The 27776-nt window shown below is 37.2% G+C and overlaps 1 protein-coding gene across 1 annotated transcript in view; it reads left to right on the top strand.

Annotated features, from left to right (window-relative positions):
• Positions 1–604: 604 nt before the first annotated feature.
• Positions 605–27776, top strand: part of tmem121aa (transmembrane protein 121Aa) — a 42161-nt gene continuing 14989 nt past the window's right edge. The window contains exon 1 of the mRNA XM_048191843.1: positions 605–921. The gene's annotated coding sequence lies outside the window, so the exon portion shown is untranslated. The remainder of the gene's footprint in view (positions 922–27776) is intronic.

The raw sequence follows: 27776 nt of genomic DNA, 5'->3' as shown, positions 1-27776 counted from the left end.
TGTCTTACTTGCTCAAAGCAGCATGTTGTGTGTGTGTATTGGCAGTAGCGAGTCCTGTACTTACAATAAGTTATACCAAACAGCAGCAGCAATAACAACAGCCAAGATCAAACATATCAACATTGCCATTTCCATGCAAACACTCCAAGAGTTGCCATGACAGGATTACCTTACTCTCCATAAGTTGCATCCAATTAAAACCATGTAATTAAAGGAGCTGATTTCCATATAACTCTTTCAAAGTTAATACATCTTTTTAGAGTTAATTCAAATGTATTTTTAGTTATTTAGAACACTTGTACAAAATTACATTCAGTAGCCTGCTATTAATTAGCATGTTGGTTCTTTTAATTCCAATCAACTCAGATATAAATGTTTTATATGATCTGTTCAGTAATTAATTTTAAATAATTAAATAATTTATTTTAAGGGCTACTCTGGCGCTCGCTTCTAAACGTTGCATGTATTAATTTTGAATAGATATACTGTATAATTTTTAAAGTGCACGTAGCGCGCGCACACAATATTGGAGGGGGTTTCATTGTCCACTAAAGGGGAAGGCAGTGGGCTGACGGTCTTCCAACATAAGCAAATTGCCAATAAATTATGTTCTCTGCTGGGAGGGTGAGGGAAGAGACTGAATCACTGATTCAAGAGAGGGAGAGGGAGCGAAAGAGAGAGAGAGTGAGTGAGAGAGTAACGTGGATCGGACTGACGAGCACCGGCCCGCACGCGCGTGTCTATTTCCTCTCTCAGTGGTGTGGTGCACACGCGTTTCACTAGTTTTGACAAGGGATTGCTTTCTTTTGGAGGCGACATCTCTTGTTTTCCATCAGCGCGCGCTTGATGCGGATTAAATCACTCTCGAAACATCAATCTCGTTTCAGAGCGGATCAGCACCTTGGACAGCGGATGCCAGAGGTACAGTTTGCTGAACGGTCTGTTCGGATGAGGGAGGGTTTCCTGTCAAAATCATGAATTACCCGTTGTGCAATGAGCTGTGGCGAGCACATAAGGCGCGTTGTGCTTCCTAAATTAATATCAACTTAATTGAACTGACTGCATGAAGGACAATTAGTTAATGGCTGGCTGAGTACATGTGTGGATAAAAAAGTATTGTGATTTATGTTGGGTCTTCTAATGGGTTCGAGTTTTAGAGCAGTTTCTGTGGCTAAAGTATCCGTTCCTGAATTCACGAGACAGCTAGCACTTTTAGCTAACTAATGGGATTGTGAGATTGCAAAACTATCAGCTAAAGATTGTTAAATGAAAGAAAAAAAAATCAGAATCCAAAGCTTTGAGAGATATTAGTTACTATTGTCTAATAACGAAGAAGGTATTTTTTAATCTATTGTAGATTATTTGAGTAGTTTTGTGTGTGTATCTTGTTAATACACGTTAAAAAAGTAATGATTCAAACCGTTTCTCCTTCCATGATGGTGGTTTTGATTAATCTAAGTGAATCTTTTAAATCCAATTCACCAACAGGATTTGCTCACTGATTATTTTAGGAGGTTAAGTAGTAGTGAGCATTACTGTGAATTGAGTGAATAATTGAATCGTTCACTCGACTCGTTTAAAAACACAGAAATGCTAACGATTGAAACAAGTTTTAAAATTTGCGTCTACAAATCTACACTGTAAAAAGTGATAACCATTAAAGAGCTAGCCTATTTCTACCCGATTATACCATTAAATTTAATTTATGTTGATTCAGTAATGTTAAATAACATTTTATTTGAATAAAATCAATCAATTTTGATGTTAGCCTGCTACATGAAGCACATTTTTAAGGTTACCATTTTGTTGTCCTTGTTGAAACCTGCTGGGCATGATTTTACTCAATCTATAGGCTACCGAAGTCTAAAGTACTCCTATTATGCCGTTTTATATGTTCATCCATGATTTTTTAAGACCAACACCACCTTCATCCTTCTTGTAAACTGAACTGACTCATGTCGAACTGAGCAGAAGAACCTTGTTCACAAATGCGATGCCTTGTTTATTACGTTCGTTCACGAACTATATCACTATCACTGAAAGAGAACGAATCGTTCACTTAAAAGATTCATTCATAAACGTTCCATGAGGGAAACCCATGCACTGGCTCGAAAAACCAGTCTCCACACTACATATCTCGAAGTCTTTCAAACAAAGGTCTTGACGTTTGCTTCTGTTTTCATTGACTGAATATCATTCTAGCACCTCGAAGGGTTTTAAGGGGTTTTACAAAGACTCCTCCATCCGTTTCCACTTACAGTGCTGGCTCGGAGCCCGCGGGCATTTTCACGCGCGCTGCAGTGTGTTCTCTGGTAAGCCAAGAGGCGCCTCACGTGACACATAAACAACCTGAGGAGGGATCCTCAAACCATTCACCTCTTGACCATGCATGCACTTTTATCGGCAGCCTTGCTTACAAGCTGGGTTTTTAAAAGTCAGTTTATTTATAGGAACACCTTATACGCTAAAAAAACGCTATTGAAAATTCTAGGATACAAGTAATTGAACACAAGGATAACATACAATCAAACCGTTGTTTTGTCCAGCATTTGTAAATGTTTTAAACTACGCATTGAAGCAAACATTGTGTAGGCCTAATTGTAATTTTGATTCAAAACCTTAGATACTGCAATATTGACAACTTCCCTGTCTGATAACTGCTCTGTAATCCCTTGAATGCTTGAATTTGGAGGTCTCCTTTTTCTTCTCGTCTGTTTGGTCGATGTATGATTATACTCTGTGACTTAATAATTTCCTTCTGCCCACAGTTTTATTATTAAGTGTTGAAATCTTCGAGAGTAAGAAATATGTCATCAGAGTAATATTTTGCCAGTCACACCAGACAGTTTATGTAGTCAGTGATCCCATACAACATAGTAAGCTGCTTGGGTGATTTAGAGACATTTATGTGGGAAAGAGATAACTTTTATAAAAAGTCAAAACCAAAACAGTTACATCATTGTTAGCACAGTCAATGTAAAATTGCATTCACTACCCATTTTATTTCTGTAATATTTTAGCTGGAAATTCTAAAAAATTGTTGTGTGGGATGAGATGTTTTTTGTTTTGTTTTTTTCATCAAAAATTGATTGGATTTTGAAAATTGGTCATTATATATCGGGACAGAGCCAGGTGATTGGACGAGCAAGGCTGGAAGGTTATTGCATTTTGAGAAAAGACTATGAAGATATCATAGTCATAGTCTTTTTTTTTTTTTTTTTTTTTTAAATAATTTGCAAAGATGAATTGTTCACCATTGGTGCAGAAAAGACAGTACACAGGGTCAGTTTCATGATGAAATGAAAATTCTGTCATTAATTGCTAATTATTTTTCATAAAATCCAATGGCTCAGTGAGGCCTGCATTCCCAGCAAGATAATAAACACTTTCAAGGCCCAGAAAGCTACTAAAGACATATTTAAAACAGTTCATGTGACTACAGTGGTTCAACTTTAATGTTATAAAGTGACGAGAATACTTTTTGTTTGCCAAAAAAAGCCAAAAAACGAAATAACGACTTTATTCAACAGTATCTAGTGATGGGCGATTTCAAAACACTGCTTCATGAAACATCGAAGCTTTACAAATCTTTTGTTTCGAATCAATGATTCGGAGCGCATATCAAACTGCCAAAGTCACGCCCCCCAGTGGTGAACCATTGAAATTTCGAAACACTTATGACGTAACAAAGCAGTGTTTACTGAAATCACGTGACTTTGGCAGTTTGATACACATTCTGAACCACTGATTCGAAACAAAAGATTCGTAAAGCTTCATGAAGCAGTGTTTTGAAATCGCCCATCACTAGATATTGTTGAATAAACTCATTATTTCATTTTTTTTGGCGCATAAAAAGTATTCTCGTCACTTCATAACATTAAGGTTGAACCACTGTAGTCACATGAACAGTTTTAAATATGTCTTTAGTAGCTTTCTGGGTATTGAAAGTGTTAATTGTTTTGCTGGCAATGCAGGCCATTGTATTTTATAAAAAATATCTTAATTTGAGTTCCGAAGATGAACGAAGGTCTTATGGGTGTGGAACGACATGAGGGTGATTAATTAATGACAGAATTTTCATTTTTGGGTTAACTAACCCTTTAAGGGACCTCTCCTATTGGTCTGATTATGCACACAAAATTGCCAAAGCTTTGCTACAGGCAATGCAGTGGTTTATCTCACTTCCTGTGCATAAAAACTGAACTGTGTCACACCCCCTCCACTATCCTGTCTATCTATTATCAGGACATCGGTATGACCGGTACATTCTTACCCGTTCCACTAAAGTTCCACTTGCATGTTTCCAATCTCCCCAGAGGTTTCATAAGTGTGACATGACCGCCTCCATTTGCAGGCAGACAGGCTAACTGCTTCCCTGCCAGTCCAAACCCCCTGCTGGCTAATTACTGACACAATGTCAGCATGGACAGCTGGCAAGGCCATTTTGTGAAGTGAAGCATTTGACTCGGGTTGGCTGGATGGAGGCCTTTCCGCTGAGTTTTGCATCAGTAGGAGGCCTGGATGCCCACATCAAACAATGCAGCAGTGCCTATGAGACAGCATGCTGAATGCACATGCGCAGCCCTTCAGCACTGTGAAATGATGGTTTAGATGGACTGGTTGTGCTCATTAGAGATAGTTGGATTACTCTAGAGTGTGTGTTGTAATATGCTGGAAGGACTTTTAAGACGTAGCTGTCTTTCTAGATTGTTCTAGTCATTGTCATACGTGACAACATATGCCTCCAGTGCACTCAGAGTCAGAATTGAGTTCATCTGCCACGTAAACAACTTCTTAGAAGGAAGGTGACTTGGTGAGTTGCTCCCAAGGCAACAGTAAACCTCCATAATTCCAATAAACACAATTTATGCAGTGCTGAAGTACAAGAGATGAATGTTTAATATTCTGCAGTTATGTTCAGAGTTTATTGGTGAAGTGCATACCTTATACGTTAGATAAGCACATAAACAGTTTAAATAACATAAATTGACAAATGCATAATGTGAAAGTATGTGGAACTTTATATATCATCAGATTTGATACAGATGGTTAGCTGATGTGTGCTCTTAAACCTTTTGTTGCTTTGAGACGTGAGGGGTGTTGCAATGCCCAGTCAGTATATTTAAATTGTTTTAAAATCAGCCATTGTTTAGCAGTAGTTGAACTGATGTGGTATACTGGTCTGATCATTTTTCAAATCATTCGCCATTTTAATTGTTACAAAGTGGGATACAATAAAATGTGCATTTCCTTATGTATTTTTTTCATGAATTATTTTTAAAAATTATTTTATTAATTAATTATGTAATTTCCAGCACAGAATTCTGTTAAACACTATACATGATTTCGTAAAATACATAAAATGCTAGTAATGAAATCAACCGTAAAGGGAATTTCCAAAAATTTCCAAAATTTCGCCATCATTTACTCACCCTCATGTTATTCCAAGCCCATAGGATTTGGATAATCTTTGAAACACAAATTAAAATATTTTTAATGAAACCTAAGAGGTTTCTGTCCCTCAAATGAAGGGTAACCCAATATCCAAAAAGGTCATAAGGCATTGTAAAATGAATTCATATGAATAGAGCACTTTAATCCTAATCTTTAATCTTTTTAATAAATGTTCACCTTTTGATTATTATTGCTGCCTCTAGTAATTATGTATCTGATTTTTAATTTCCAACCTATTTTGGGTTCATTTTAAGCCAGCCATTAATTTTTTAAACAATAGTTGGGTTAAATAAAACTGCCCAGCATGTTTGGCAAACATTTAACCCAACCACTAGGTTAAAACAACCCATTCGCTGGGTTAAAGCGACCCAATCGCTGGGTTTTTCCCTTTTCAATCCAACTTGGGTTGTTTTTAACCCAGCATTTTTTTAGAGTGTATGAATAAGCAAAAATGACTCTGGATAAACATCAAATTTGTGTTTCATTCTTTTATTTTTATTACTTAAGAGTGTTTAACTTTCTTCTCAAGACTTTATTCTGATACTTTTGGTGTAAAAGGGCCTTTACATTTGCCAAATATATATATATATATATATATATTTGTCATTAAAACAAACAAACAAGCAGATAAGAACCCAGATGAGAAAAAGCAACGCAAAAGTAATGTAACGCATTACTTTACACAAAATGTAACCAAGTAACAAAGTTACTTTTTTAGGGAGTAACACAATATTGTAATGCAATATTTTTAAAAGTAACTTTCCCCAGCAGTTGTTAAAAAACAAATGGTCCACTTTGAAGGTTGTACGCTAGACAGAGCAGAACGTGGATAATGATGTACACCCAGGCCTTTAGAAAGACAAAGACAAACTGTTTAAAATGTAATTTTAATCACAGAATGATTTGAGATGTGGTATAAATGACACTTAAAGGGATAGTTCACCCAAAAATGAAAATTATGACATTAATTACTCACCCTCATGTCGTTCCAAGACCTTCAGAACACAAATTAAATTATTTTTTGATAAAATCCGATGGTTCAGTGAGGCCTGGATTGCCAGCAATGTCACTGAACCTCTCAAGATCCAGAAAGCTACTAAAGACATATTTAAAACAGTCCATGTGACTACAGTGGTTCAACCTTAATATTATAAAGCGACGAGAATACCTTTTGTGCACCAAAAAAACTAAATAATGACTTTATTCAACAAAATGTAGTGATGGGCGATTTCAAAACACTGCTTCATGAAGCTTCAAAGCTTAAGAATCTCTTTTTCAAATCAATGGTTCGGAGCACCAAAGTCATGTGATTTCAGTAAACAAGGCTTCGTTTACGTGATCCGAACCACTGATTAGAAACAAAAGATTTGTAAAGCTTCAAAGCTTCAGTTGTAGTCACATGAACTGTTTTAAATATGTCTTCAGTAGCTTTCTGGGCATTAAAAAATATCTTAATTTGTGTTCTGAAGAAGAACAAAGGTCTTACGAGTTTGGAACGACATGAGGGTGAGTAATTAATATCAGAATTTTCATTTTTGGTTGAACTAACCCTTTAAGTGTTATAAATAACCTTTAGAAAAAAGAAAGGGAGTCTACTTGCTAAAAGTCCACAGGGTCCAAAAGTGCCTATAATTGAGGGGGAAAAAAAGTCTAAATGTAAAGTGGTTTGGGCTGAGGTAATAGCATATGTGTAATACTTAGGGTTAGGGGTTTGGAAAAATCCCAAAACAAAATGTCTAAGAATATCAATACAGTGCTGCTTTGCAGGCACCATAATCAATAGCATTAGTCTAAACCCCCCAAAAATCTACTGTGCCCAATTTTAGCAGAGTAATTCGTTGTCCCAACTGAACATTAGTTCCCATGACAACCTAGTCATCTATTAGTTCTCTGGCATCATGACAATGGTACAGTAGCCAACGTACTTTCGTATGACAAATATTCCAAAGCAAATGGAGTTCTTTTCAGTGTGTGAGATGTCATTTTAGAGCTGAAAAGCTCACAGCGACTCGGCTCGCACTTGCCTTTGTGTGTCGTGTGCTGTGTGAATGAACGTATTCTGCTGTGACAGATATATTAGTCAGGTTTGGTCCTCTTCCCTGATGCTGGATGACAGTTCATAACACATTCTTCCTTAGAAATATCTGACAATGAAATCAACTTTGGAATCCACGTGGCTTGAAAGACTCCTTCCAGGCTGAATTTTTTCTACTATAAAAATTCAACATGACAAGACCATGGCTTACTGCGCACTCTGGGTCTGCCTTTCAGAGTCACCTAAAATATAGCTATTATAGTTTTACACTCGAATGGAGCGTGGCTGTGTGGTGTTTCTGTTGATCTACCTGGACAGGAGAGTGCAGCCCTTCCATAACAGCAGCATAAGGGCAGAGACCGCGGAGTCTCAGAGCAGAAACCGCTTAAGAGCGCGTGGGGCCTGAATTGAATCACCTTTCAGAGAGGGAGAGGGAAAGATAAAGTGAGTCAGAGAGAGACAGAGGCTGCAAAGATAACATCTATCTGCCACAATGTGTGATTGCGCTGGTTACTGCCTCTTTTGTAGCAGATTTGGAGCTCTAAGTCGTTCCAATTGTTGCCTCTCACTGTAGCAAGGATGAAAATGGTGAGACTTGTGCAGTCATGAGCCTGTTTCTAAGCTTACTGAGATGCATTTAACTGATTGCAAATGGGTTGCAATTTTTGCACGCTAAAAATTATGATTCTAATGCAAGTGCATCTGAGAATCACCATTAGGCCACGTGTCCACCAAAGCGTTTTTAGCCAGCCGAAAACGCCTAGCTGCCTAGAGCGTTTTTTTTTTTTTTCTTCAGTTCAGACGCTTTGCTTGCTATGATACAGAATATCCGCGGAAGTGTTACTAGTATCTCATTTCACAGATGGTTTGTTTCTGTACTGTTTTTATAAAAAATGTCGATACAGTGTATCGAAGTATTTGCTCTGGCTCTTGTTTTAAAGGTCCCGTTCTTCGTGATCCCATGTTTCAAACTTTAGTTAGTGTGTAATGTTATTGTTAGAGTATAAATAAAATCTGTAAAATTTTAAAGCTCAAAGTTCAATGCCAAGCGAGATATTTTATTTAACAGAAGTCGCCTACATCGAACGGCCAGTTTGGACTACATCCCTCTACTTCCTTCTTTAATGACGTCACTAAAACAGTTTTTTGACTAACCTCCGCCCACAGGAATACACAAGAGTTGCGTTTGTAGAGTGTGTTTGTCGCCATGTCGTCGAAACGCTGTTATTTTCATCCCGCAGTCCAATCACCGGGTCTGATTCTGGCTCAAATTGATAGGGTAAAATTAAAGACATGTTTACAATAACACTGAGCGCGTGCATCTCCACGTTATGGTAAGAGGCGTGACTTTTCCGGGCACGGTGCGCTCAGAGCTGTCGAATCACAACACAGGAACCGCTGGCACAATCAGAACTCGTTACGTATTTCTGAAGGAGGGACTTCATAGAACAAGGAAGTCATCAGCCCGTTTTTATGACAGTGGAAACAGCGGTATACAGATAAGTAAATTATGTGAAAAATACTGTGTTTTTTTACAAGCGAAACATGAACACATGTTATATTGCACACTATAAACACAATCAAAGCTTCAAAAAACCACGAAAAATGGGACCTTTAAATGATTTTGTTATTACGGTTGCTTCTTTTTGGCATCTGTTGACGTTGTACGAGCAGCATGTGGCAGTTGGTCAGTGTTGTATTGTCCCGCCCCTCCTCCACTGTGATTGGACAGCTGGGTAAAGAGTGACTCACCCTGCGTTCCATTCGGAAGGGCTCATACCTATGCCCTAATCCCTTTAAATGGTTTACCCTCCGGAGTGAAAGCTTCCAAGGGATGAAGTGTGTAGGGGTCAAAAAAAGTTTTTTGGAACGCAGTTCTGCGTCATCTTAACGAGACAATCAAGGAGGTGCCTTCGTCGCACATTTTGCACGCTGGTTGACGAACAACTTCCCTGTGCAAAGGATCATGGGGGCCCAAAGTGTCCATTAGTTGTCCTTTATTCTGAAGGGCCCTTTGAAGTGGCCAGTTTTGAGCACTTCGGTTTGAAACGACCCTTCAATATGGCGGCCATGATTGTTTTCATTCCGAAATATATCCTGTTTAGAAGTAACGTACCGAGTGATGAGCGCAGCGTTTTATCCAAAGTTGAACATTCTTCAACTCTTGGCGACCGGTAAAAAACATGGCGCTCCCATTGAAAACAATTGGAAAAGTATGCTAGCTGCTGGGAAAAAAAATGCTTTGGTGGACACACGATCTTACAGAAGAACAAATGAAATACTTGAAGAACGAATCACTGAAAGACATCAATTGTCTGCTAATCTGAATATGGAAGAATATTGCGGTTATGTTCCTGTATCCAGGCACAAATGATTATGCTTAAAGGATTAGTTCACTTTCAGATGAAAATTAGCCCAAGCTTTACTCACCCTCCAGCAATCCTAGGTGTATATGACTTTCTTCGAAGAAATATTAATAGATATCCTGTCGCATCCAAGTTTTAAAATGCCAGTGAACGGGATCAACGAGTATGAGCTGAAGAAAGTGTCTCCATCCACATCCATCCATCATAAATGTACTCCACACAGCTCTGGAGGGTTAATAAAGGCCTTCTGAAGCGAATCGAAAATATCCATATCTAACAAGTTGTGAAGTAAAATATTTAGCTTCCGCCAGACCGCCTTCTGTATTCAACTTACGAAGAAAGTGTAAACTGGCGTTGCATCAGTCATAAAGTTGAATAGGGAAAGCGTAGGATGTAGCGTAAGCGTTTTGAACTGCAACAGTTTAACACTTTCTGCGTACGTTGAATACGGAAAGAGGTCTTGCTAGATATATTACTTCAAAACTTGTTAAATATGGATTTTTTTTAAACAAACACATTGATTTGCATCAGAAGGACTTTATTAAACCCCCGGAGCCATGTGGAGTATGTTTATGATGGATGGATGCACTTTCTTCAGCTCATACTCATGAACCCTGTTCACTGCCATTATAAAGCTTTGGATGCGTCAGGATATTTATTCATTTTTCTCCGACTGTGTTAAGTCATATACACCTAGGATGGCTTGAGGGTGAGTAAAGCTTGGGCTAATTTTCATTTGAAAGTGAACTAATCCTTTAAAGGGACAGCTCACCAAAATATTATAATTATTTAATAACCCTTGTGAGTTTTTCTTTCCTTTGTCTGTGGACCACAACCAGAGAGTTTATATAAGGATATTACACACAGTGAATGTGAATGGTGACCACAGCAGTCAAGCAAGCTTTTTAGTGAGTAATAATTTCAGTTTCATTCTTTTTTCTCACAGCTAGCTATCATATTGCTTCAGAAGACTTGAAATACCTGGTGTGATTCATTTGGATTACTTTATAATATTTTTTTTTTTTTTTTTTTTTTGGAGCTTGACAGACCCTGGTCCTCTTACACTTTGATTGTGTGAAAAAAAGAGCAGCATGAACATTCTTCTAAACATCTCCTTTTGTGTTCTACTGAAAAAAAGAAAGCCATACAATTATAGAACAACTTGAGGTTGAGAAAATTGTGACAAAATGTTATATTTTTGGGTGAACTATGCCTTTAAATATGCATATATTCATCAGGCTTCTGATATTTAATCTGTATTGCAGTGTCATTCCATACACATAACTTCCCGCTATGTGTGGTTTAATAAAATATGATGCACAGAAAGCATTAATTCTGTATCGTTAGCCACCTGCTTAGTTAAATATCATGAACATAATTAAAATTAGACCCTTTGGCAAGAAATGTAAATGTGAACCAGAATGCAGTCGAAGTTTTGTGCTTGAGAATAAATGACAGACTGATTTTGGATTTTAAAGATACATTATGTAACTTTTGGCCCTCTATTGGTAAAAAAACAAAACTTCATGCATTTTGCAGAAGAACATTGTTTTGGATGTGTTTTTGCTCTGCGTCTCTTGAGAGATATAACTAGTTTAGATGGAAACGATCTCAAGTTGACTAGCTGAAGACGTTACTGTATCTATATCCATTTATAGACACGATATTTCCTTGAAAATAAATTGCAGCACAGCGTTACAACAACCTTAATGAAATTACCCTTCACAATGTACAATGAACTCTGTTAGAGAGCTACATATGGCAATTTATCTGCTCAATAAAATACATTACTCATCTGTTCTGTAATAAAAATGTCACTTTTACAACATTTCATTTTTTTTTTAAAAAATGGGTGATTCCCCAGAGGTTAGAGATTTAGCCGCTCCATATCAACCTTTCTCGCTCGTTGTGTCAACTATCCTAAGCCACTCCCACAACACGTGTCAAAGTTGATTAATTTGAATTAATTTTGAACAAATACATTTTGCAAAGTGCACCTTTAACTAGTGGTCCTAAAAGGTAACGTATAGTCACTGTGGGCTGTATCGGTTTCTTGTCTTTCAGCTTTACACAATCCTAGTCCTCCGTCTCTCTTTAACGCGTCTAAGCTGTTGTGCTGCAAACACCTTGGGTTGCTCAAAGCTCCAGCTCTTATGTGAACAGAGTAGAGAAGGCACAAGAGTGGAAGAGAAGAGATACTCTCTTCTCCTTCTTAGCACAGCACTGGGGACAGTTGTGTCACGCTGAGATAAAGAATCTCACGGACGTGAGAAGACTCCCAATGCCCGGCTTGCCAAAGTTCTGCAGTTTAAAGCCTCCCTGTCATCTCCAACCAGAAAGACATAAATAGTAAGCGCTAGAGCTTTCTGGGTCTCGCCTCATGCCTTTGCTTGATTTTGTGGCTGAGATTCCCATGGGAATGAATGAGACAGTGGAACAATGCAGCTGAGAAATTAAAAGATAAATCCTGCCGGTGAGACGGGGTCTGCATTCTAATATCTAATATCTATTCCAATATCTCAGAATGAAGTTGTAAGGAAGATTCGCCAGCGCATGTGATTTTGAACTTGATTCACTAAGATAAAGCTATTAAACAAATAGTTCATGAAAATGAAAAATGAAAATCCTGTCATCATTTACTCATCTTGATGTTGTTGTTGAATGCATGACTTTCTTTGTTTTGTGGAACACATTTTATTAACCTGAATATCCAGGTTGCTTTTTTTTTTTTGGTTTGTTTTTTCAAATGAAAATGAATGTCGAGCTCCAAAATAAGACAAACACTGTATATTTCAAGTCTTCTGAATATATATGTTATATGTATGTATATAAAGCTGTGCAGTATTCTAGTGATAACAACACTCCTACCTTTTCACTGTATGTATTACTCTGCTTGAATGCAGTAAATCCACTGTATTTTTTACAAATACTACACTTGTTGTACTACGAACTGTAGTTTTAAGAGTTTTTTAGGCTAGAATGTAGTTGCTTAGACCTGAAATATGTGACCCATATTTAATCATAGCACCTATTTTACTTTTTGTTTTGACGCTTGCGCAGATGCAAGCTCCAGACTGTCAGCGCTCATATACCCGCAGAGAACAGCTTCATCTCGGTCAGTCCTTCGGGTATTTGTCTCTGGCTCTTATGTAGATAGTGGTTAAAAATATAATTCATTTGGGGTATATCAAACGGGCAATCTTTGGTCTTATTAATCTATTACTTGTTCCAGACCAAAACGATTTGGGTTAAGGGGAAAATTAAATTTCATAACTTTATATTTAGGCTATATTTAACTTAACTATAACTTAAAATTTGTTTTTTATTTATTCGATTGTTCATTGTTTGCTTGTCTTTTATAATGGCTATTGTTGTTAATTTAAATATTGTTGTTCAATAAATATTGTAAATAATATACAGTATTTGGTATTGAGAAAGGGTCCGTCAATAGTATCAGTGAAAGTTATATTATTACTCCATTAGATGGAGGCAAAGACTCTCTTCATGAGTGAGTTGTTTTAGCGCTGTAGCAAATCCACTTAACTTTTAAAAGGACAAAGTAAGACGCTTTCGTCAGTGGACATTCAAACTGATTTTTTATAATGGTTATAATATTATGGACATCAACCTGAAGAATGAATGTTTTATCAGATGCAGGTAATACACTCATTTAGTTGGTCTCTCATAGATAACATAATACTCTACATAATACAGCTTCAATGAATCGACTCAAAGTTCCTTCATTACTAGTTCTGAAGTGACATTTTAGAATTAGTAATTGAGGCTTGTTAAACTGTCAACTTGAGATTTGAATCCGTGGCGGAAGGAAGTAGTTCCTCACAAAAGAGTGTTTTTAAAGACACTCCGTTGTTGTTCTTATTTATTTACACACTTGTGCCGTCGAACTCTTGTATAAACGCAATATCACACTCGTAGCCAAGCTGATATGTAAGCAATAAGGTACGAGAGGCTGTGCTGTATCGTTCGTGTCGTGCCTAACAACGCCTTTCAGCCGTGACTTATTCACGATACAGCACTAGCCTCAAGTACCTTATTGCTTTTATGAAACGGTTACCACACAATACAAATATTAAAGCCAAAAAACTTATGTATGCAACTATGAAGTAAAATCACTAAAAGCCTTCCTTCCGCCGGAAAAAATAGTCCCTGACCGTGAACAGCAACAGAAGTTACATTATTACGCCATTAGTTGGCGGCAAAGACTGTCTTTATGAGTGTGTCAGTCAGTATCGAAGACTTTTACTTTGAAAAGAATTTGTGAACATAGAACAAGACGCAACTGATGAATGCTTTGACTAGCGCTGTCAGTCACGGGAAAACCCCTTAACTGTTAAAAGGTCAAGGTGATACATATTATGATATATATTATGAACATAGGACTGACCTGAAGGAAAATGCTAAATCTGAATGCAGGTAATAAACTCGCTCACTCGATCTCTTTCTCACAATACTCTTCTACATAATACAGTAAGCTTCAATGAACAATATCAATTGAGAACAAAGAGTTTATGTTGCTACGAGTGGTTTCTAAGGGTGTTGTGTAGTGATACACAGAATCGTTGGGTGAAGCAGTCATAGCCATGTTTTATCATGAATAAAACACAGCTATTGACCAATCAGAATCAAGGACAGGAACTTACCGATTTATAAACAGCCAAATCACATATTTACTGTAATATATTCTGTATACTGTATATCTTCATTTTTATACATGAAAATATATAGCTTTCTTTATATTTTGGGAAGGGGAAGGTCATATTTGGTGGTTGTTAGCATCAAAAAGTTTGAAAACCTCTGGATAGGAGTCTGTAAAAAGCTGAAAACAGAGATTTTGAATGTGAGGGAGAGAGAGAGAGATTAGACGAGGGCTGACCTGGGAATACTTTGCAATAAGGAAATGATGTTAGGATTAATTGACTAGAGTGTCAAGAAGAACGATTTGCAAAGGAAAGATGTTAAAGGAAAAGTATTAGAGAGAGGAGTGAGATAAGAACAAAGTAGCACAGCTTCCTAAAAGGAAGTGTTCTGAAAAACTGAGAATTAAATAAAGTTTTACATCTTTCACTTTGAAAGTGGTCTGATCTTTATGTGTCAGATTCTATCTTAGAATAAGAATCTGAACCAAAGTCTTAACACCAAATAGAGCCCAACACCTATATATGCTTTTTTTTTATATCTCTTTAGTTTTCTTTTTTCACAGAGTAGTGAACAGCATGAAGGCAGCTTATTAAGAGAGGTGCTTGTGATTCTTGTTTCCACTTCCAGTGAAACGAAATGGCAACGTTCGAAGAGACAAATCAATAGGTTAAGGTGTAAATACTAAGTCGAGAAGAAGAAGAAAAAAGCTGTTTTTGACAAAAACTCTCTATGGACTAGAAAACTGTCACTGGAAGCTGTTATTTTGCAGGGCTGCATTTAGACTTGATAGCTCTTTACATTTCCATGTAGAAAGTGTCAGGTACTTTGCGAATAATTGTTGCATTAAGGGACATCTTTGAATTTTCTGTTTTTCTGTGAAAAAAAAAATTACTGTCAAAGCCTTTGTTTTGGTTAAATGGTGTGAAATGTCTTTGTCTGGTATTGCTTTTAGAAAGTGCCTTTGGGATTTTGTTAATTAACCCTGTCTTGCGATTTTGATGCTTTGATTCTTGTCTACGTACAACTTCAATGCACTTATTCGACTATATCTGAAGAGTGCTGCACCATCATGATGCTAAATGCTTTTAGTGCTTAGTTGCTAAGTTAGGTGGTTGCTAAAAAGCCCATCCCTAAATCTCTATGATATTCAGCTTCCTAGATATGACTCAAGTCTAGGGCTCAGTGATTTATGCTTAAAATGGCCACCATAAATCTAAGGATTTTGTCTATATGAGTGCCAAATTAATATTGTGAGTTTTTTTTCAACACTTAACCCTCTGGAGTCTGAGGCTGATTTGGGGCTTGGAGAAGTTTTGACATGCCCTGACATTTGTGCTTTTTTCAGTTGTTCATAAACATATAAATGACAAAAGTGTCATTACACTGTATTCAGCAAAAACTAGGCTACAATAATATGTGAGGAACATATATGTACATGTTTGTATTTTTGAAGGAATAATGTTTATGCGTGGTTATTGAAAACACAAAAAACTTAAGTCACTGAAATAAGGCCAAAAAAAGTATATTAAATCTATGTTCACAAGACTTTTGGGTATTGGAGGTTGTAGACTAGAGTTTTTGCTTCAGAATTATGTAAAAAATATGCTGCCTACTCCTTCATATAAAACAATATATTGATTTAGTTTTTGTAAGACACTTTTTGTCAAGAAACACAGTATGCGTGGAGGCGTGAATCTGCATGAATAATGGGCCATTTACACCTGAGAAGACAAAAGAATCATATAATAATGACCTGAAATGACTTGCATATTAATGAGGCCTTTCAGTCAGGTAGGCTGTGAAAAAAACCCTTTGTAATAATGTCTCAGCTCATCATAAACAGCAATACTGTGAAATATTATTACAATTTAAAATAATGGTATTCTATTATATTCTTTAAAATAAAATGTATTTCTGTGATGCAAAGTGTCTGAACAATTATGTTACCTCTATGGCATTTCATATAGGCTTTTAGCTTAAAAGCATGCACATTTGGAGAAATATTGATGGATTCTTATATATTTATGTCAGTTTTCTATACTGAGAAGTAATATTTATTGTCATCACTATGAGTGCTGGATACTGTTTTTTCAATTCATACTTGCAGCCGGAGGGCGCTCTCTGTACACCTTTAGTCCACAAATTATTCTAAAGAAGAAGAGGACATTTCAGGAATGGTGTTTTCAATTCATACTTGCAGCCGGAGGGCGCTCTCTGTACATCTTTAGGCCACAAATACATATAAAGAAGAAAAGGAACTAGGAACTAACGGCATGTCTTCTAGAGATCGCTAACCATTGCTTTAACACTCTGAGGTCTGAAAACGCGCCGGCGCGTTTTGCAGGGTTTTTTTTCACATTGCAGCAAAACAGACTTAAAATACTCTTCATTTTCATTTTCTGAGAACTATCAGATTGGACTTCGTTCAGAGGGAGACGAGAGATCACGCATCATGTTAGTTTTCTTTATTTTACAAAAAGCACAACATTGTGTTTTTACTCTGAGTGTACACAAATAAAAGAAGATATTCTGTAGTTTCAATTGATATATTACTTATGTCTCTATGACAAGAAATGACGGAGTATTTTAAGTCTGTTTTGCTGCAATGTGAAAAAAATCCTGCAAAACGCGCCGGTGCGTTTTCAGACCTCAGGGAGTTAAGGTGAGTGTGAGAGTGTCAGGTGACCTCTTACGCCCTTTTCCTCAGGGTACCAGCTAAGGAATTTCGCCTTAAAATAACAAAGATGATTGTTGAATAAATAAAATGATGTAAATTGGACAGGAATAAAGTGCATACAAGTGATTAAGTTGGGTGATGCTATATGCAGGGTTTTTCCTGCATTCATAATTTTTTGGCGGCCACCAAAATTAATCTTTGTCCTGACAAAGATTCATTTGATCATTTAATGATGATACCTGCTGTTCTTCACTACCAGTACTTGCTGATAGCCAGCTTCTTTAAAGCACTTTAAAACGCTTCCATGAGTGTTTGTGTAAGCGCTCTGTGAAGAACGTCAAAGGTTTCTATTTACAATATGTTTTTGCAGCGTTGAGCTTTGTGGCCAATCACAGACATGTCTGTTGAGCGTGTGAACGCATTGGCCAATCAGATGTGTTTAAGTTAGTCAGAATCCACTCAACGCTGCTCAGAACGGCAGAGTTTTTGTTCAGCGCGAGTTCTGCAAGCTCACAAATCCTTTCATTATAACCAGCAAAGTATAAACTCAACGTCATTAAGAGATTAATTCTACAGTTTCATTGATTATAACGGGAGTTTTCGCAAGAGTGCAGATTTGTATATCTGATAACTGACAGTAATTGATAGCTTCAGTGTTTAAAATGACATCAATCTTCAATCTCGCTTTCTCCTTTCTGTATATACAATATATTTGTCATGCTGTTGACTACACAGAGTTTCTGGATTGACAACCATATAAATGCTCAATTGAATCCGATTGACAGTGATAACCATAGCAATGGATGGAACAAAATAATCTGATACTGTATGTCAAATGATCTGTGCATTAAGTCTTGGAGTGCAAATACAAAATAAATGAGCTGCCATGTTTTCTATGTAAAGTGTAAAGTGTTACTTTGCATTTATTTTAGATTTATTGTCAGTACTGGGCTCAACAGTTACTTTAGTACTTTGTACTGTGTGTGTGGATGACTGTGTTCGCCCGCCACCACCGAAGACCATTTTAGACCCAGGAAAAAGCCTGTAAATGGCAGAGTGGTGTTATCTTATGGAAAGATAAACTGTTGTTTCTCTGAAACTAATAAGATGAGGAACCTTATTAGGCATCAAACAAATAAATGAAAGATTATTTGTTATTACTGTAACTAGCATCAGCTATATTACATCTAATGTAAGAAAATCATATACCGGTAATATATACAATCATATACTGATACGACAAGGTCTGTAGAAAGAGTTTTGGTAAAGTAATATTTACGGTGGTGACGTCTTCCACTGGTTGGGCTGGGTGACAATGCAGTGGAGAAAAGAGCCGGAATCTGTTTCAACAGCCTTGAATACGAAGCTCTTGTGGGGTGCTGATTTCCTAGAGCATCAAAAAGGGTCCTAAAATCTGGAACATGCAGATGAGGCCCTGAAGTAGGTTCAGAAGGTCCTTGACAATCTGGAACACGCAGACGAAGGAACCTTGAAGTGAAGGTTTGCTCTTCTGAGATTAACCTTGTTACAAATGTCTCTGTAAGTCTTCTGCCTCTCGTCCACATTACATGACCGAAAATGCATGTCACATGACCATTCATGCACACTTGGCATACGCGTAGTGTAAACATTTGCTGATTGCTGTAACACTACCTTGCTTCTTGCACATGTAGGCAGCTGCAGTATTATAAAATGCAGAATTTAACTGCAAAATGGCTGCTAAAAAGGGCAACAAAGTCAGCAAAGCTTGCTTTTCCATCTCCATGTTATTGTTTACAGGGTTGTCGAGGCTGGTCTGTTACAGAGCCATTGAGAGAGACGTTTTGGTCTGTTATTGTTGTGTTCTGGTTGCGTCATGTGGGCAACCATGCCTTCAAAAGTCTCCATTTTGGTCTGTTTACACTGAAACACAACTAAAAAAGCCTCAGTTTTCAAGGGTTGAAAACTCCGGAGTAGTGTAGACGCCAGGCGTAACCTTAGCAAAAGTTATGCATTTTAAAATGAAAACGCACTAGTGTAAAAAGGGCCTCAGGATGGCGTATCTGTTATAGTCTTTCTAGATGCAAGACTCAGAACAGTATATCTGTTATTGTCACACCAGATAGGAGACTTAATACAAGAAGTGTTTGTTGTTCCCTTCCCAATGAGGAGGAGACTGCAATTTGGCGCTTCTCCATTCCAGTGCTGTGATTGGTTGCTGGCACCAGAGGGGACACACACTCACAGTGTGGCCCACCTTTTTTACCCCTGTGGAACTCATTTGCATAAAGCACACACTTAGAAGTCTTTAAAGTGTCTCACTTTCCAAACCACCACTAGAAAACCCCTCTGGAAATGTTCTAAACAAAGATGAGTCCAAACAAGATGGGGAAAAGATTAAACTGCATGCATTTGTACTTTAACAGCTGGATTTGTGTAAGATGTTGCACTACAAATAGCTGTAACTGAGAATAATTAATTCTCTGAATAAATATGAAATGGATGTGTGTAGTTTACATCAGTTTTAAGGTTTCCAAACATAGTTATGAATGGATTGGATTGATTGTGGCCTCCCTTTGTTTCAGCCACTGCTCTTGAATCCAAAAAGTCCTAAAGAATTTTTATTGTGGCTGGCTTATACCTTAGGGATTAGTCTCATGATGGGGGCAGGGCAGAAACTGCCTGTGGACCAATGGGAATTCCTGTACTTCCTGCGCTTGAAGTGTCTGTCAGTTGTCCTAGCATCCTTATCTAATGTTGTTGGACATTTGTTTGTGCTAGTCCACCAGGATCCACTGTTACAGTAAGAGAGGGGCCCTGCCATAAAACTGGATCCTGGAATGTGCTGTTCACTACATGGATATTGATTAGAAAACAATTAATTTTGATTTGATTATGATTCATTATAGCTACTTACAAAAAACATAATTACATTTAGTCATTTAGCAGACGCTTTTCTCCAAAGCGACTTACAAATGAGAATAATGCTGTTAATTATACCACTAACTCGTCTTTTTGAAGTATTCATTAAAGAACCACCTCAGTCATAGTTAGGAAAGAAATTAAGACTTTTATTCAGCAAGGATGTATTAAACTAATCAACAGTAACACTTATAATGTAACAAAAGATTTCTGTTTCAAATAAATCCTGTTCATCTGAACTTTCTATTCATCATAGACTTCTGGAAAAAAAAGTATTATTTTACAGATTCTACAGATTCCACAAAAATAATACACCGTGCAACTGTTTTTATCTGTTTTCTCAGCATATTAGAATGATTTCTGAAAGGTCATGTTACACTGAAGACTGGAGTAATGCATTACAGGAATAAATTATATTTTAAAATACATGAAAATAGAAAACAATTGTAATAACTGTTTTTTGATCAAATAAATGCGGTCTTAATGGTGACTATATGACTAGTGAAAATCACATTTTTCTTAAGGAGAGCCTTTAGCCCCGTTGTACCCTACTGTTTAAAAGTCCGGGTTCAGTAACATTTTTTATGATTTATTTTCACACAAAATCTGTTTCTCCATCAATGTTCAATAAAAAAAAAAAAAAAAAAAAAAAAAAAAAAAATTCTGCAATCATACACTATAGCATGGGGCAAAAGGCCCAAAGTATTTGAGCCAAAATAATAATGTTTAAGTTAATACTTGTTCAAAACAATGACTTTAGCAAAGTTTGTACACTATTTTCAGGTTATTTTGTTAAAATAAAAGATTTTTTGTTCAATGAATATGCTGGCATTAAAATATGCTCATTTTAAATTTACAGAAACAAAATTATTTAAAAAAGTAAAGATTCTCAGAGCATTGAATGAGATTTCATAATTTAATATAGCTTTTCCGTATAGTAACAAATAATAAATATATTTTATTACATATGATTAATATCATATTTTTTAAAATATGATGGTTTCATTATGGTGATTATCTCTAAGGTGGATATCCAATTTAATATATGATATTTACATCATGTCAACAAACAGAAAAGTCAGCCAGCTTTTATCATCATGTTAATTATTGTGCCTTTTGTCCCAACAATAGAGATGCTTTTTACCCCCAAATACCATAGTTATTACATATTCTTCTGTTATTGAAAATCTATTGCTTTAATTACCTTGAACAAAACTGAAAATTATTAACAAGATCTTTGTCTCGAAACATATTCCTTAATTTTATCGATTCTCATTTACTACTTAAAGGATTAGTCCACTTTTAAATACACTTTTCCTGATAAATTTACTCACCCCCCATGTCATCCAAGATGTTCATGTCTTTCTTTCGTCAGTCGAAAAGAAATGAAGGTTTTTGAGGAAAACATTCCAGGATTATTCTCCTTACAGTGGATTTCAATGGCTACCAACAGATTGAAGGCCAAAATTACAGTTTCAGTGCAGCTTCAAGGGCTTTAAACGATACCAGACGAGAAATAAGGGTCTTATCTAGCGAATCGATCTGTCATTTTCGAAAAAAATACAACCGTTTATGCTTTATAAACAAAATAATCGCCTTGAAAGTACTTTCCGCTTCCGCATTCTTCATAACGCTTACGCTGAATGTTCTACGCCTTCCCTATTCTACTTACGGAAAGAACGCGGCGCCAGTTTCGTTTTTTTCCGTAACTTGAATAGGGAAGGCGTAGGACATTCAGCGTAAGCGTTATGAAGAATGCGGAAGCGGAAAGTACGTTCAAGGCGAAATTTTGTTTATAAAGCATAAACGGTTGTATTTTTTTCGAAAATGACCGATCGATTCGCTAGATAAGACCCTTATTACTCATCTGGTATCGTTTAAAGCCCTTGAAGCTGCATTGAAACTGTAATTTTGACCTTCAACCTGTTGGTAGCCATTGAAATCCACTGTAAGGAGAATAATCCTGGAATGTTTTCCTCAAAAACCTTCATTTCTTTTCGACTGACGAAAGAAAGACATGAACATCTTGGATGACATGGGGGTGAGTAAATTTATCAGGAAAAGTGTATTTAAAAGTGGACTAATCCTTTAAATCTACAACATTTTAAATATTAGATCAAATTAGCATAGAATCAACTTTGTGCTGCTGTCCGCGGTCGCGTCAAGGATTAGCCAAATTTTCACGTGCATCTTGTAAAGCGGATGTTTAGGAAAGTGCTGCAGAAATTTTTTTGTGCCGTATTGTGGTTTAGAGGAGAAAGAAATCAAATGCACCTTTTACCCCGGTGCGCTTTTAGCCCCATTGTACCCTACTGCAATTTTGTGGGATTTTTGTCTGGTCACTTAGAAATATAAGTTTCAACAATATTGTTTGCCTACATTCTGTGTGAGATGAATAATTATCATCAAGTATCCATGTGCTGATTGTTGCTTTCTGTACTACACAAAATTGTAGAGTCTGGTTTCTTTGCGCACGCTGCACAATCACTCTGGTCCTGCTGAGAGTGTATGCTGATGCAGACTTCATATCCGTCTTCTTATATCTCAGTGGTATACCTTCCCATTCTTCCTCGCTCCAGCAGATGCTGCAAGGTCAACCATCTTCAGGCGCCACGGAGACTGTCAGCCAGCTTTGGTTGGCACCCGGGGAGGTCTTACTTTGATTTTTTAGGCAGATGACAAGTGGTGTTAGGTGTTTAAACCACGGAAAGGGATTCAACATGGCATTACGTCTGCTGTTTCTAGGCTGTTGGAGGAGCTTTGAACATGCAACAGTAGTAAGCAGCACCCCTAAGGGTCCCCCTCACAGAACCAGTCATCACAGATCCTGTTACTGCACACTTCATAGGGATAAAGCTGCTCTGAGTGCAGCCACAGAGACAAGAGGAAGGGAGACAAGTGGAAGTGAGGCATTTAAAGGACAAAATGAACGAGGTCATGGCAGAAAGAGGGAGGAAGAAGTAGTGCTTGGGGCACATCCCTGACAGACGTAATGCACTCTCTTTTACACTCTTCTGTGTTCCAGTCGGCAAAATATTGAAAGCTCTAGGCACTCTGTGCCAAGTCGAAAACTCACGCCGCAGATCTGAGAACAGCTGCGTTCTTTGTAAAATATTGTATGTATCTGGCTTTTGGTGGCAGTTGGCTTTCCTTTGCTTTTTCGTTCTCATAAGAGTCATTCTTTTGATTTTACTCTGGCCATGTGCATTTGAACATTTGTGCTTGATCTTGTTCTTTACATACACAGTAATTTAGCTGATTCATTTAAACTTTGCAGTGTGTATATGACAGAGGTGTTTTCTCTGAGAATGCAGTGCCTTCTCAAGAATATGAGAAAATAATCACCAGTATATAACATGACAAGCTCTGTTAAACTAAAGTTGCAGTTTTCTGCCATTAACTTTATACTGTACATGTGCTGTTGACTGATGATTGTTGACTAATGGTCCAAAAAGAAGTGACTATACATAATAGGCCAGTGATAAGAATAAAAACTAAATATGCTTTTTACTGTAGTATTGTAGTTACTGTTTTTGAGGCAAAGTATAAAATGTTTAGGTATATAGCACTTTAAAATGAGTTACCATAAAATAAAATTATATAATAAAAACTAATACAACTATGTAGGGGTGAAACAAACCATCATGGTACGGACGTCACATTTCAGTATACACATTTAAACAACGAAACAGTCAGTCACAGACGATCCACACTCCAATCCAGAAGGGGGCGCATGAGGTAATGCAATGCTGTTTGCTAACCGCCACGACAGGAAAAAGCGCAGAAGAAGAGCAGATGATCTATGCATAGAAATGTTTACGTGTAATCTCTCAACCAGTGTTTCAACCGCGGAAAGACATCAATTTAAACAGCTTGAGAATAATATCTCACGTAACATTGCATTTACCTCAAGTCATTTAGGCCATATTTACACCTGGACGAGGAAGACACATACACCTGGTATTTTAATCCGTCTCTTTTGTCCACTTTCAACCACTTCTGTCCTGTTGTCTTTGAGGGGAGGGTCTATGGGCGGGTAAATGTGTTTTTTTCCCCAGATTTTTTATCTAATGGACAACATTAGATAATATGAATGCGCCCACAGACAATCGAAATGCCAGTGTAAGTTGCTTTCAGTTAAAACAGCTCAAAGATGCATTTTAGTCTGGGACTAGGCTTAAGCCTTGTCTGTGAAACTGTGGGATAAAGTATTAAGAGATGATTAAAATGTAGATATTGTGAGGGAAATGGGTAAAGTACAAAGCCTGGGTGCCAAAAAAAGGCTTTAAAAGGTTTTTAATTGTGACTGTGGAACTGTTAATAACAACTGAGAGGAGGATCTAAGAGTTCTTTGAGAAGAACAAAGACAAAGAAGATCCAAAATATAAATAAAGGCAAGCAGAGCTTTAAATACAAATAATCTTGAAATCAATCATGTATTGTATTGTATTTTACCAATGAAGTGAAGCTAAGACAGTGAGCTGTAGCATTTTCTACCAGTTTCTATCAGATTTATTCTGACATATAAAGACCAATTCACACTGCACCGACAGATGGCAACAGACACTTTGTTGGGTTTTGTCGGATCAGTGTGTTACCCAAGCTTGATTTGTCGAATCAGCATTTAACAACTTCCTAAAATTTAGTGTTCTCAGTCAAAAATGACCAGCCTTTTAAATTGCTTGTAAATCTCTCGTTATGTTCACAAGTTCACACTTGCGTATAATTGAATCGAGTAAAGAGTATGCATATCTGCCGTTCTGACCGGGGGGGGAGGGCTCCGAGCTCGGAATGTGGTCCGAACTCAGAGTGGGGTGGTGGAGCAGGGATGCTGGAAAATTGTCGTGCGACAGAGGTGAGTCGGCTATATAGGCCTCCTCTTGATGATTATAGATTATCTGAATGTGCTCCTCCTGAAGGTTGTTAATAAAACATAATTTATTGCCTAAAGATTCAATCTTTTTATCAACTTGTTTTCTTTCATTTAGAACAGGTTTGAAAACTGTTTGATTGCAGGCCTCATTGATCTTTGCTTATGCACCTCACCATTTTTTTTAGGTGAATAAGCTTGAGTGAACTTTTTCACTCAAAAACTGAGGTGCAGAACCTTAATTAACCATAAACTCAATGAAGCCTATGATCAATCAGTTCCAAAAATAAATACAAAACCTGTACTAATTGAAAGAAAACAAGCTGACAAAAAGATTGAATCCAGCTTTTGGGGATAATATAGAGAGATTTACAAGTAATTTAAAAGGCCAGTCATTTTCGACCGGGAACACCGAATTGACACACATCATGTTCTCACGCAGTGAAAAACATCGCGAAGCAAAGAGGACACTGACAGTGCGTCAATAGACAAGACAGAGCAGGTTACTTCTGATATGAAACAAAGTCTCAAATTCCAAATTTTGTCATTTTAAAGAAATTTAAACAATAAATACCATTTTGTGGCTCTTTAATTTGTCGTGACAGGTCGCTGTAGTGCCTCAGTTGAAGCTGCTCGTGAACCGATTATCTCTTCCTACTTGTTCATTTATAGCATCAAAAAAACATGTTTCAACCGCAGAAAGATGTCAGTACACACCATTTTTCAAGTTCAAGTCCACCGATGTTAATCTACTAACTCCCCTGAGTGCTTTATTGGACAAAATGGCAGATTTGGTGTTATGATTGGTTAGATCGCCTGTCAATCAAACCCCCGGCGAAGGGTCAATTAGGTAAAGGATTTCCAGCACAGCACAAGGGTTAAAAGTAAGAAAATTTTCAAGCTAACTAACTGGAAGTAGCCCTTGCTACAGAATGTATTTGTTTGTCAAATTTTAATTCAGGATCAAAGATAACCCCTACATTTTTGACCAGTTTTACAAATTCATATACTTGATAAGACTTTGATGCAGTGGCAGCTCATCAGGGGAGGCTAGAGAGGCAAAAATTTAAAGTGAAACTGGGAAAAGGATGATTTAATGTTAATAAAATTCCCATTTATTCATTTCATGTCTCAGAATGTGTATTTCTTGTTTGTAATTTCACCACTGTAACACCATGAAATATTACTGAAGTCGGAACCACCGCTGCCCTTCACAAATCTGCCTATGTAATTACAGTCATTCGGGAAAACTGTGCCAAGGCGGGAAAGAGAAGGGGAGGCAAAATCCATAGCCAGAGACTTTTGCCTCTGTTGGTAAAAAAAGAGCAAATCACAATCGAGTTTCAGCAGTTAGTGTTGAGAAAAAAATACATCTCAGAGAAGGCTAGCCTTCCTTGGTATATGAACCAATCATCGTAGAGATGTAAATCACATGATATTAGTTTGAACTGCTACCGCTGATGAAGTACCAACTACCTTTATTATGGAGAGAAGAGATATTGAATATTTGACCAACAAATGTACCAAGCTACCACTCGAACAGCAGCTACAAATTAAAAATCAAGGAGGACCCCATGCCAAAGTTGGACATATAGGCTGCAGAAATCAGCTTCAATAAACAGCCAAACATTCTCTTTCAACACTGATATTTAAAAGGACAGAAGGATGGATTTTTGTTTCAAGTGAAAGACTAGTGAAATTAGCCTATATTTATATTGTCTTGTGTCATTTTCCTTTAAAGTCTAAAAGCGACCAAAAAAGCCATTTAAAGCAGTTAAGGGGAAAAAAATACTCAGGAGGGGATCCCAAGACTGCTACAATTTAGTGTGCCTCCCCTATTTTAAAACCCACCAGCTGCCACTGCTTTGATGTGATTTAATTTTGATAAATAGTATGCAAAAACATGATAGTGTTAGAAGCTTGTTGATATTGCAAATGCTGTTCCATACGGCTTTAACCCAGAAAGCGTGTAAACATCAAATGGAAGATGAACTGACGTTTCACTAAAATAGCCCAAATCCACAGAGCAGACTTTGTCTTAAAGGATGGGTCTTGGCCTGTCTCTGAGCAGAGACAAGATAGCATTATGAGTCTGTGTTGCTGAGCTCAGGCTGCTCTTGCTGATATAGCTCCATGGGGAGTTCTTGCTCATTGCGGCTGCCAGGCTGGATGAACATGTTGATATGATTACTGGAGAGGCCTTCAGGCCGTCAAGCTCTCTATCTGATTCTGCTGAGCTCTGTTTCCTCCCCTCCAGTCCTGTCTGTTCCTGACTGACCTACTCACAGAGTCCATTCACAGTGCCAATGATACATACACAGTCACATGGGAGAAAATTACACAGGAAACCAATGTCAAGAACGTGCCTTGGACATATTTCATCCTTAACATCAGAAGAAAATGAGAAATTTTATTTTACTTTTTTTTTTTTTTTTTAAATCAAAGCTTTTTTTTCATAAGCTATGTTTCCATCACCCTATTTTTATGCGCATTTTTAAGTATTTATTTTAAGTGACTTATCGGCTGTTTCCGCTGATTTTATTTACTGTTGGTTATTAGGTTACCAAAACCACCATCATCCGCTCGAACAACTTGTTGGAAACACACCTAATTTGCATTTGTTTGTGTGGGTTTTTTTTTTTTCTCCGAACATTTGGATGGAAACCCAGCTATTGTGGCATTATATTCATAACATTTAAGCAGGATCTTCCTTCTAATTTCAATAATAATAATAACAATAATAATATTTTAAAATTTTCAAGTATTTTTTAAATCATGGTCTAGGGACCCCCAGGAGGTGCTTGGCAGTTAGTG

The sequence above is a fragment of the Megalobrama amblycephala genome, linkage group LG5 (genome assembly GCF_018812025.1).
Source record: "Megalobrama amblycephala isolate DHTTF-2021 linkage group LG5, ASM1881202v1, whole genome shotgun sequence".
Taxonomy (NCBI): Eukaryota; Metazoa; Chordata; class Actinopteri; order Cypriniformes; family Xenocyprididae; genus Megalobrama; species Megalobrama amblycephala.
Note: the sequence above shows the minus strand (reverse complement) of the source record. Positions and strands in the feature narration are given on the sequence as shown.